This window comes from Protopterus annectens, chromosome 1.part1 (genome assembly GCF_019279795.1).
Source record: "Protopterus annectens isolate FY-2018-M chromosome 1.part1, PAN1.0, whole genome shotgun sequence".
Taxonomy (NCBI): Eukaryota; Metazoa; Chordata; order Ceratodontiformes; family Protopteridae; genus Protopterus; species Protopterus annectens.
This window is the reverse complement of record NC_056726.1, coordinates 513838691-513850823: the sequence shown is the minus strand read 5'-3', so window position 1 is coordinate 513850823 and position 12133 is coordinate 513838691. Positions and strand designations below refer to the sequence as shown.

At 39.3% G+C, this 12133-nt stretch overlaps 1 protein-coding gene across 3 annotated transcripts in view; it reads right to left on the bottom strand.

Annotated features, from left to right (window-relative positions):
- Positions 1–12133, bottom strand: part of PDE7B (phosphodiesterase 7B) — a 2106446-nt gene that overhangs the window by 195384 nt on the left and 1898929 nt on the right. The gene's annotated exons all lie outside the window — the stretch shown is intronic.

The following is a 12133-nucleotide window of genomic DNA, read 5'->3' as shown; positions in this document are numbered from 1 at the left end:
TTTTGCAGTATCAGAGGAGGTTAGGAAATATTAGGGTACTGTTAAAACAGCCTAAGAGCGGTACAGTAGCAAACAGATGGCGTGTCTTTAACAAGTGCAGGCTTAAAAAAAAAAAAAACGTGATAAATTCAACCAAATAAATGCAGCACAGAAATATTATGTAGCGCACCCGCAGGTGTAGCTGAAGAGATATGGTTTCTTCCTACCTGACTCTGGTGACACCCCTATTAGGCCCAACACACCAAGGTGGCAAGAGGGACAGATTTTATTCTAGGTGACACATCTAGTTTAAAAAGGCAATAGCACAACCATAAACAAATTATTTCAACAGTTCACCAGTTAGCAATAAGGCAAGGTGTGAATATGCATGCAATGAAAGCATACATACACCCTCTTCCCAAGAACTCCACAGAAGAAGGTCTTGACATTCAAACATGCACAAAGAAAGCAATATCAATGAGCAGGGTTGGGAGGGTGGCCTAATGGGTTGGGAGGGTGGCCTAATGGTTGGTTAGGTGTTGCCTTACACAACACAAGTGCAGAGTTCAAGTCTCACAAGGGATAATAGGCTAGGCTTAAAATGGCTTAAGGGCAGTTAACTTACTATAACCCCTAACCTATGAGCAGTAAAGCTTTATAATGCAGCAATATGAACACGGGAAAACTGCAATGTCATTAAGCAATAAAAGAGTCATAATACAACAATACAGATATGAGAAAATGCAATGTCATTGAGGAGCAAAATTCTTGAAGGCAGCAGTACTAACACGAGCAAAATGCAATGTCATTGAACATTGAGGATTTATAATACAACAATACAAATATGAGAAAATGCAATGCCATTGAGCACTAAAGATTCATTAGGGCAGCAGTACTAACATGGCAAAATACATTATCATTGAACAATAAAGATTTATAGTGCCACAATACAAATATGAGAGAATGCAATGTCCTTCAGCAGTTCTAACACCCTCTACCCCCTTTTTGATCAATTCTAAACAGACCAACTATGAAACACTCTATTATACCTTGTTCACTGGCCAGTGACTACTTACAGTCTTGCTGCCGGCATGATGGGGCCCAAGTTGGAGTTCATATGGATCCCAGTTATTTGTAATCCCCAAAGCATTAAAGGGGGAACCACAATCATATAAAAATATAAAATGAAGGCCAGAGCCTCTCACCACTCCATCGAGAATATCCTAGTGACCAGGCGCCGTGGTTCCTCTGATGAGAAAAGTAGAAAACCACCTACCAGAACTCTGGTAATCATCTATGGCTTCCCAGTACTAGGCCCAAGGGAACTCTTTTTCTTGTTGAGTTATAGCAGGTGTGGAACTACTGGTTTCAGACTTCTCTCCTGATTTCACAGCATACCATATCCAGGATTTCAGCAAGAGACAGACACAATCTGCTACTTAACTTCCCTGTCCCAAAATACTACAAAAGAAAATCCAGTCATGCTGCAAGGCCCTTTTTCCCTTCAGCTACATGTTTCAGTCTTCCCTCCTTCAGCTGGTGTTCCAGAATCCTCTTTCATTTTTGAAATTGTCTTTTATATTCCTGAAAAGGAGCTCCACCTTGTGGTGCAATGGAAAACCAGAGTCTATTACTTCTACATGAAATACAGTGGGAGCTACACTCTCACCCCACTTGAAATACTTGGGTCTCCCGAAGTCAAAGATAGATTAGCAGAAAATATTTACAAACACTAATGCACCATCAACTGAACAATATTTTTGCATTCAAAAGGTACATTCCACCAATGGTAATCAGCCTTATGCTTAACTTGGGATGGGGTGTCACCACTGGAGTAGGAGACATAGGGATTATGAGTGCAGACCCTCCAATGAGCTGTGGTCACAGGTTCCTGTGTACTATGTCCCAGACTGTTATAGGTAAGTCTCTGTGGGGGCTGAATCAGTCTGTCTCTGCAGTTTTGGTTCGGAAGAGACAGCTAAGGAATTTTGCTCAGAAGGTTTGTCACTCACATCACATTCAATGTCTAGTTCTTCAGTAGGCATATTGTCGACTTCTAAGATCTCTGCTTGTATAACTTCACTTTCATTTCCCATAACGGTATGACTATCCTCAGCACTATTTTCTGAAGTTTGCATAGCAAGGCCTCCATCAGTATCAGGTTCTGCAAGAGTCACAGAAACATTACTTAGTCTATTGTTATGTCTGGGCTACTCAAAATGACAAGGAACGAATTCCGGTGCATTCACATTGAGATTACAGGCCATGGGGTCTTGAACATCCTCATAAAAAAGCCCACTGAAACCCCAGTCATCATCACTGTCCTCCACTAGGGTCCTCCCTAAGACAATGATGTCATCCAGGTGGATTAAGACTTCCAGGAGATGCATGTCTCCAACTGTTCTTTCCATGATTCTCTGGAAAGTTGCCGGTGCATTTGATAAACCTTGAAGTAAACGATCAAACTCAAAAAATCCCAAAGGGCTGATGAAAGCAGTCTTCTCTTCATCTTCTGGGTGCATAGGCATTTGATAGCATCCACTCCTTAAGTGTAGCCCACTGAACCACTTACTGCCCACCAGGCAATTTAGAGCATCTTCAATCCGGGGAGTTGTGTACTGGTCTGGAATGGTTCTCTGATTCAGAGTATGATAGTCAACACACATGTGAATTGACCCATTCTTTTTCCTGACAATGACAATGGGAGAGGCATATGGACCTCTTGACTCTAGAATTATCCCTGCATCTTTTAGTTCTTCCAAATGTTTTCTTAAGTGCTCCAGGTCTCTTGGGGCTACTCTTCTGGAATGTTCCCTAAAGGGCCGGTCCTCTTTTACTCTTATTCAGTGTTCTGCACTTTTTGCACAGCCCACATCTAGTTCACTAGTAGAAAAACTATTTTTCTTTTTCATTAGTAGCTCTTTAACTCTGGTTAGCCACTCAGGCAGCAAGAGACCATCTCCTATCTCAATATCTTCCAGATTCAACTCGTTGGCTCTGCTCTCATTCCTTGTCAACACAGAAGGAGGTAAGGGAGTGGCAGCATAAACATTTCCCAAACGCACTTGTGAACGCAGGACAATGGGAGTACTTTCTTTGTTTTTCAACCCCACAGGCAAAGTGTCATAAGGATGCTTTAACTTGTTCGCAGGCCAAACTTCTGGGACTAGTTCCAGTCCCGGTGGCAAGTCACTTTCTGGATCCATTTCCATCATGAGATGAGAGGAAACTGTTTGTCCACACATCCTCCCTTTGGCTCTCAAGCAGGTGACCTGACAAGGATGAATTATATGCTCTTTCCCAGACAGGGTCCACACATGACCAATTTCATCTTTCTTACTATCCTTCTCCCTTTGAAGGGCACAGAAAACTGGTCTCAGGAGAGGATGTAGTGTTGGGAGTTCCTGGGTCAACTTAGGCATTAACATTCTACTGACGAGGTCAGTATTTGTCCCCACTAAAATAGATGCTGAATCCTATCCTTTTGGCCTGGGGCACACAACAGTGAGTGTTTCAAAAACTTCTGTTGACCCAACAACTGAAGTGGAAAATTCTAACTTGAGTGAGACATAACCATCATAAGGGAACTTCGGGTCACTTAGCCCCCAGATCACCAAAGCTTCTAACTTTTCAAGTGGCAAATGCTTTAAGTATTTTTTGTAGAAGTCTCTGTACAGAATGGTAATTTGTGCAGCAGTATCCAGCAGTTTCTGTTTCCAGTGTTGTTCAGCTGTACAGCAGTCAGTATGTGGTTGAGGTACCGCCGGTTGACCTCGCCATTTTAACAGATAAGACTCTTGCTTAGTAATGCTTTGAGGTCTGAGATGCTGGGATTTTGACTGAGATGGCTTTCCAATTCAGTTGTTCACCTCAGATGAGCTAGAAGTGTGCATAGTAGGCAGTCTCTCTTCCCTATTACAAGGGTTAGTGTGGAAAGGAGATCCAGGATGCTGCCTCTTGATGTTAGATTTTATGGAGCTCTTTGTATCTGGGCACTCAGCTGGCTCCTTCACTGAGGCCCTTTGAAGTTTCCCTGCATTGCACTAGCCAATAATAGTTTGTTCACTCTTTTCAAGTTCTCTGCATTAGGACACTGCCACTTTATATGCCCTGCATCTCCACAGGGAAAACAAAATCCGGTAGGAACTCTGAGCATTGGCTGATTTGATTCTTCCCTGAGTCCTTTCGTGGAGGTTCTAGCTGATGTATTCCTCCCTTCAGCTAAAGTTACCATTTATTTTTGTAGACAAACATAGTAACTCAAAGCTATGCATAATCTAAGTCTATACAAATTTAACAGTAGTAACAATTACCAGTGTGGCTGCACCTTACTTGCTTAAGAAAATATATATGCACCATCACAAGAATTAACTTTTGTTAAAAATTAAATTTCTTATACTCAAATGCTGTTATCTAGACCCCCACAAAAACATCTGTGCTAGAATTACATCAACTCTTTTGAGTTCTTGAAACTGAAATTGTATCAAACTAAAGGTATGAAAACAATTTCATATCTTAATACAGATTATATAGGTAGCCAGTATCTACTTACAGGCAATACTGTTATGTGCCTAAGAATTTTTTATAAATAGTATTAAGTAAACCTGTTATAAAACTTAAATTATAAATGAAAAGTTTAGAAACCCACAGCAAACTATCCAGTAAAAAGTTAAAGCCTTTCTAGGGTCCATATCATCCATTTGTGCAGCATATATAATTAAATCTAACTTTAAAATCATGCCAAGCACATTCACAGACCAATTTAAGTCACAGTGGGATGAAAACCATCTCATATTTAGTTACAAAAGGTTCCCTAAAAGTCCAAAGAGTTTTCATGATTTGAATTGCTTCATACTCACAAGGTGAGGGGACACCTTGTTTTAATTCAGGATGAGTGAGAAGGAAGGTGAGTGCAACTTCCACAAGGAATCCGTTGTGGACGATTTCCTGAATTACAAGACAAGGCTTAAGGAGCTCATAAGGTCGGCACAGGGATGTCTTACACAGGCACAACAGTTAGGGCCAGCCTTAGCAATTGTGAGGCCCAATCTGGAAGATTTTGGTGGGGCCCATCCTGTACCACCACACTTCTCCCTCCACTTGCTGGCTTTTTGAACTCAAAAGACTATTTCAGATTAGGTATCCAAAATGTGTGCTATTACTGGGTATTAAATATATAGCAATATGCTTATATATTAGCTTATGTTTTGATATAAGACAGACGTAAACTGCCTGACTTTTGGATTACACCCCAGTCCAACACGTCCTGTTGTTCTTCTCTCAGGGTCTGCTTAACTCACATATGCACATTGTAAGGGATCTATCTGTTGGACAACTGAGACCTTTTGTCTATATGGTGTGTCATCAGACTGGTACAGCTTTGCTTACCAGTAAACATGGTCCAACATTCTGTAGTACTGCCTGGATCTCCTGAACCTGGGTAGGAGATAGATGTACACTTCCCCATGTCCCCCTCACACTTTTTTTCTAATTTATTGTATTTTATTTTATTCTTTATGTTTTTTCTGTTTCTCACCTTCTTGCCTGTCTCCCCCTTCATGTGCCTCATGCCTTATTCTCCATCACATCCCATGCCCAACAATAGTATATGCTACAAATACTTTTTATATGTTATTTTATCCATAGAAATGTTAGATTATATGATGTTATGACAATGTGTAGGACGTTTTCTTACCTAATTTTGCTGAATTAATTATTTTATCACAGCTACTTATGAGTGTGCTCATTTATGCTAAATATTATCCTGACATATACTTTTTTGCATGCTTGCTCTTATGGTTCTTTGGTTGTTTTCCAGTCTGTTACTGGTTTAACACTTTCAGTTAAGTGAATCATTTTTCCTTTCTCCTCTGCCTCCCACCATTCAGCACACACATCACATATTTTATTTCATTTCACTATGACTATCTTTTTTCCTATCTGTGAATGCACCATGAACGTATCTGCCACACTGCTGAAATGGTAACATTCTGGCACAAGTCTTAGTAATCAGATGTTATTCTACATCACGGTATCTGAATTTTTTTAATGCTTATTAGTGTTTGTCTTCATTCTGGTTGATACTAACTATTCCACAATTATTTGTAGCAACTTATTCACTAACAACCATTTATTAACTCCATATCAGAAGGAGAAACAAAAGAAAACAGTACGTCTCTATCAGTCTTCACAATAAGTATGGTTGTATCTTCTGATACAGTAACTACAGTGGCACTCAAAACCAAATGGTTAATACAAAAAGGTTTTGGGGTGAAAACCCTGTTGAGCCTTCAGTAACAACAACTGGCTACTATGGGTGAGTGGGCAGATAACACTGTGAGCCTTACAAAAAGCATGAAGTTCAGTACCTAATAATACTGGACTTGTAAGCACTGTGAGAGCAAGGCTACAGTAGGAGAATGCCTTACACTCTGTTGTACTGTCTCTTAGACAAACCTCTGGGTCATGTAAGGCATAATGACCCTTTCATAGCCTAGTACAGGACCCCCCTGAGGGAGTAGGGCACTATTGGTCTAAATTGGTCCAAATGGCGTAAGACCAACCTTGACAACAGCAAAAAAGGCATGGTACAACCAGACAGCTATACCCTGACAATTAGCAGATGGACAAAATGTAATAGTGCTTATTCCTATTTAACAGAATAAACCACAGGCAGTATAGGAAGTCACTGTTGAAAGAAAGATAAGAGATGCTAATTAAGGTAAAAGATGTTAATTACAATGTAGAGTTGCCATGCAGGAAGCAAAACAAAGGCTCATCCATTTAACAAGATGCCCTACCATGCTAGAGAGACACTTATTGTTACTCTGCAATGGGTTACAGGAGGAATTTAAGAGATATCTAAATTCAGATCTTCTGAGTGAGGCTCAGTCTAACATCTCAGTGGATGAATTAGTGCTTTTAAAGCAGCTATACAGGTTCAACAAATCTGAGCAGTACTAAAGGAGTTTGGAAACATGTTCATTGCTAATCTATGGTGTAACCAGTTACTGGAGCACCATACAGACACAGAAACCCAATAGAGAATCAGAAATGCTCCTTACAGGGTGTCAGAGTCAGTTAAGCAAGTCATGTTGGGTCTGAGAATAATTCAGGAATCCAACAGACCTTGAGCCTCAGTGGTACTGCTGGTACTAAAACGATGGCAGCACCAGGTTTTTTGCAGGCCTTAGGAAACAAAGAAGTCACATAGAGTTAGATGCTTATCCCATGCTAAAGACAGATGAAACCTTAGGGTAGATGGAAGAGGGCAACTATTTGAAAACTACTGATGTGACAAAGGTTACTGGCAAGTACTCTTAACATATCTAATAAAAAAGAAACCAACTTCCTTTGGGATGAAAAATGCCCGGCAGCTTTCAAGAACCTGGAAGGCTATATTCTGGTAAGAGCTGAAGATTATGATCTTGCTTATACAGACTTAGATTGACTCTGTTGTGGAATTCCATCAAGGACTCAACAGAATCTACCATCTATTAAACTCTCCTTGGAGTACTTGACTTCAAGTGTGACCTTCTTGATACTCTGTTATTTTTACTGTACACAATGACACAATGAGTCATTACAGATAGGTATCTACAGGAAACCAACTGACAGAAAGATATATCTGAGCAGAAGCAGTAATCATCCCAGCCACACAAAGGAGTTAATTATTTACAGTCAAGAACTTCAGTATCATCAGATTTGATCTACTGAGGCAAAAAGAGTCCGAATGGAGAGATGATAACTCAGCAAGCAAAGCAGAGTAGTACTGCTGGAATTTAATTCATCCTCAAGTCTTGGTGATTACCTTCACAAAGTGGACCCTGTTTTTCACAAAATCTTACCAAGATGACACTGATATATAGACTGCATTTTATATAGCATATATCATGGTCAGAAGCAGGTTAAAAAATAAAAAAGATAGCGAGGTGCACAAGACCCAGGGTAAAAATGTTCCCAATCCTGGTAGGTGCACTGGTGCCAGGACTGGAAAAAAATCACAGTGTAGAATCCTTAAGACATGGAAACATTCCTACAATGGGCCTAGGCCAGGTCCAGGGGGAGGATGCCCCCCCCCTGTTGTAGAAGGATGTAGTAGTCCACAAAAATCACAAAAACTGATAAGGCCAAAAAGAGCCATAAAGATAATAGAGTGGACTATTGAGGATAAGAAATTATGTATTGTTACTGTTATGCAAGAAGCCTAGAATTTCCAAACAGAAGATATACAAAAAGATTAAGAGAGAAATTACAGGAAAGAAAAATACTTGCTCATGAAAAACTGACAGAAGCTTCAAATAAATATTTGTGTTCATTAATACAACAGATTTATGAAAAGCATTATATAGACCAAGAAACCTTGGGCAGTTTGGAAAAAGAAGCGACTGAGGAAGTGTGAAAATATAACAAATAAAATCTAGAGATTTATGAAAGGTATAAAAAAGAAATATGGACATGGGAAAGAAAGAGAGATCTGATATGGTACAATATTTATGCAAAGCAGAAAGCCAAATTACTCAAAACAAAAAAGCAGTCCCAAAGATATTTGAAGAGAAATACAGACAAAGGCATCCAGGTATAAAAATTTTACAGTACAAAAAATAAGATCACAAACAGGGGATGCAGAACAGAAGATTAGTAAAGCAGAAGATAAAAAAATAGAGACTGAAGGTATGGAATACCTTTGAAGTGAAGGATTTAGTGTAGAAAGTCTAACATAGGTTATATCACAGCATGATGAAACTACAAGTCTCCCCAAGTGAGGAGAAACAGGAGGAGCAGGAGACATCTGAAGATGAAATATGGACATAGGAAAGAAAATAGATTTAATATGGTGCAATATCTATGCAAAGGAAAAAGCAAAACTAATCAATACATAAAGAACAGCACTGAAGATATTTGAAGAGAAATACAGGTAAAGGCATCCAGATATGGAAAATTTTACAATACAAAAATATATGAAAACAAAGAGGAAACATAGAAAAGATGATTAGTAATGAAGACGTTAAAGAAACAGAAACTGAGGTTATGAATAACCTGTGAAGTGAAGGATTCAGTGTAGAACATTTAACTCTGATAACACCACAGCAGGATAGAGTAATGGATCCCCAAATTAAGGAGAAATCAGAGTAGGGGGAAGCATCTGATCTGTTGACATATGAAGATACTTCAGAGCCTTCCACAGGAAACCAGTACAAGAGTTCAGTTGGAGTTGCACAGCAAGGGAAGGAACAGGAAACTGGCAACTCTGAAACAGTCAGTGTTGTGGAGTGATAGGCCAGTGAGTTCCCATTTGAAAGAGTAACACATGACACAGGATGAAACTGAAGAGTATGTGGCACAGGAAGATGCTCTGGAACTTTCTGTAGAATGCCCACGGGAAATGGAGAACAAAGAATGTGCCTTCAGTTTAGAAGAAAATGATCTAAGAGGAGAGTTGCTTGATTTAATAGACATGGACAGACATATTAACATCAATGAAAGAAATAGTCTTCAGAAAGTCAATAAAACCCCAAAAGTTAGAAGTTTGATAAAACAAATGAACACAGTAGTTAGGACTGTTCATAGAAATTCATGTGATATAACAGAAGTAAATAGGATATATTACTGTGCAGCTAAATTAATAATACCACTGTGGCGATATCCGTGTACTATTGCAAATAATAAATTAAAAATATCAACACAGGCAGAAAAAATTAGAAGATATGCAGGTAAATATAAAGGAAAAGTACAAAATAAGCAATTCATTGATGACTCAAAAAAGTTTTATAGAGAACTGAAAAACAAGGCAAAAGGAATTGAAACACCACCAAAAAAGAAGAAATAGATACATTTTGGAGAAAATCTTTGAAGATCCTGTGGAACATAATAAAGATGCTGAATGGATAGAAGAAGTAAAAGAAAGAATAAGAAGTTCAAATGTACAGGATATGAAATGGGATGAAGTAATGGCCAGACAGATTGAAAAAAATTAAGAAAAGAAAAATTAGCGTAATCGGCAGAGAAACTTTAATTAAAATTAAAACCAAAATGGTAAGCGCTTTCATAGATAAACTCTGGTATAGCTGAAAATCTCAGGTTTTCCCTATGTGCTCTGTCCTCTAATTCTGTTATTTTTTGAAACATCTCTTCCTGAGCAGTCTTATATTCAGCCAGCCTTTTCTTCATTTCAGCCTCAGATTTTTGCAACTTTATCATCAGGAGTGATTTGTGACAGACGAGTGCCAGTAAGAGTGAAAGGGAAGGTCTATAAGAGGGTAGTGAGACCAGCTATGTTATAGGGGTTGGAGACAGTGGCATTGACAAAAAGGCAGGAGTCAGAGCTTGACGTGGCAGAGTAGATGTTAAGATTTGCACTGGGTGTGACAAGGATGGTCAGGATTAGGAATAAGTATATTAGAGGGTCAGCCCAGGTTGGAAGGTTTGGAGACAAAGCCAGAGAGGCAAGATTACGTTGGTTTGGACATGTGCTGTGGAGGGATGCAGAGTATATTGGGAAAAAGATGCTAAGGATGAAGCTGCCAGGTAACAGGAAAAGAGGAAGGCCTAAGATAAGGTTTATGGATGTGGTGAGAGAGGACATGCATGTGGTTGGTGTGACAGAGCAAGATGCAGAGGACAGGAAGAAATGGAAACAGTTGATCTGCTGTGGCAACCCCTAACGGGAGCAGCCGAAAGAAGAAGAAGAAGATCATCTCATCTGAATATCTGTTTAAAGCTTCTTCCATTTTTTTCCAGCATTTGTTGTTTCCGTTGATATACTCCATAAGTGTTTTGTTTATTTTAACCAGGTCTGTATGCAGTTGTTTTATATCTTCCTGTAGGTTATTGGAAGTCATGTCTGAAGGTGGCATTGCTTTTTGATGAACAGTTGCAGAACTTTCCCCAGTCATTGTTTCTTCCTCACTTTTTGTAGCTGATTTTTTTAACCAGGACTTCTGTATTTCTTTATCCCTGGCATCAAGTCAGTGCACTTACTAGACATTTACTGAAATTTTCCCATCATATGATATAGACCCCAATGTGCAGCCATATTGGAAGTCAACCAGCTCTGGCCTTTGAGAAGATATCAATCTTTTAATGTTCAGTAAAGATGTGAATAGATACCTAAGTGGCTGCTTCCAGATTGGGTCCTGAGTCCAGACCCCTGAAAAAGGCTCCAGAAAAGGCAGCAGCTCTACTAGCGTGAGCTTTAACCTAATCTTGGATATATTTCCCATGGAAAAAGTAACAAAAAAAAATCATCATCATCATCCACCCCTCTTTTTCCCGTTTTATACATGAGGTCAGGGTGTTGAGTCAACTGTTTCCATCTCAGTCGATTCTATGCCACTGTGCTACCTGCTTTGACATTCACGCCTGATTGTTGCAGGTCTTCTGTCATCCAAGAGGAAATGGCAAGTGGAATCTGCATGGTGGTGGTCTGTTTTAAATCTAGAATATTCATCTTTTTTTCCCCTCAAAAGAAACAAGCAGTTGGTCAGATTTTCTGATGTACTTTGGTTTGCCCAAACAAAATCTTAGCTGCATGCGAACATCTAGTAAATGAAGACTTCTTTTCTCCCCTAGTTTGAGGATTAGGAAAATGTAAGAATGTGAACGGACTGATTTACAGACATTTCAGTGACTCCTTAGCCATAAAAATGAATAGTTCTAAGGCTATCCCTGTCCTTATGAACAACCAAAAAGGGATGACCAAATAAAAACCAATAATTCTGATACCCTTTTAGGAGTTGGCAGTGTGCCAACAGGACTGTTTTCCTGGTATAGAACTTTAAAGATGCAGAAGAGGCTGCTTCAAAAGGTAGGAGGATTAGCTTTTGCTAGGACATAGTTCAGATCCCAAGGTGGAATAATTGATTTTCTTGGAGGCCTGATATGAAGGATGCCAATTTAGAACTGTCTGACCTCATAACTCAAAGAAAGAGGGAGATCCATAGGCAGGCAGAAATGGCTGACAGATGCCCTTTGATAAAAATGTATGCTAGCCCATCCTGCATTTAGCAGCTTACACAAATATTTGAGGATGATGGGGATACCCAGTTGATAAGAATTCTGTCCTGTGTTGTGGCACCAGTTAGAACATATTTTCCATATGGAAATATGAACGTTCCTTGTAGCAGGATTCCTTGCTTCATTTATTACCTTTTAT